This window comes from Corapipo altera, unplaced genomic scaffold (assembly GCF_003945725.1).
Source record: "Corapipo altera isolate COAL_440 unplaced genomic scaffold, ASM394572v1 61077, whole genome shotgun sequence".
Classification (NCBI taxonomy): domain Eukaryota; kingdom Metazoa; phylum Chordata; class Aves; order Passeriformes; family Pipridae; genus Corapipo; species Corapipo altera.
In genome coordinates this window covers 718-1,138 of record NW_020885417.1, presented here as the reverse complement: position 1 = coordinate 1,138, position 421 = coordinate 718, and the positions used below count along the sequence as shown (strand labels likewise).

The 421-nt window shown below is 51.1% G+C and overlaps 1 protein-coding gene across 1 annotated transcript in view; it reads left to right on the top strand.

The window, feature by feature from the left end:
• The window catches only part of SPTBN4 (spectrin beta, non-erythrocytic 4), a gene marked incomplete at both ends in the record, with an annotated part of 15,208 nt that overhangs the window by 14,146 nt on the left and 641 nt on the right, over positions 1-421 (top strand). The gene's annotated exons all lie outside the window — the stretch shown is intronic.

The following is a 421-nucleotide window of genomic DNA, read 5'->3' as shown; positions in this document are numbered from 1 at the left end:
TGGGAGAAGGTCTTGGATGATGGATTTGGGTGGGAGGTGTTGGTTGATGGGAAGGGGTGGGAGGAGGTCTTAGGTGATGGAGATGATGGGTAGAAGAAGGTCTTGGTCAATGAAGATGGGTGGGAGAAGGTCTTGGTCAATGGAGATGGGTGGGAGATGATCTTGGGTGATAGGAATGGGTGGGAGAAGGTCTTGGGTGATGGAGATGGATGGGAGAAGGTCTTGGATGATGGATTTGGGTGGGAGAAGGTCTTGGATGATGGATTTGGGTGGGAGAAGGTCTTGGGTGATGATTGGGATGGATGGGAGATGGAGATGGTGGGTGGGAGAAGGTCTTGGATGATAGAGATGGATGGGAGAAGGTCTTGGATGATGGATTTGGGTGGGAGAAGGTCTTGGATGATAGAGATGGATGGGAGAA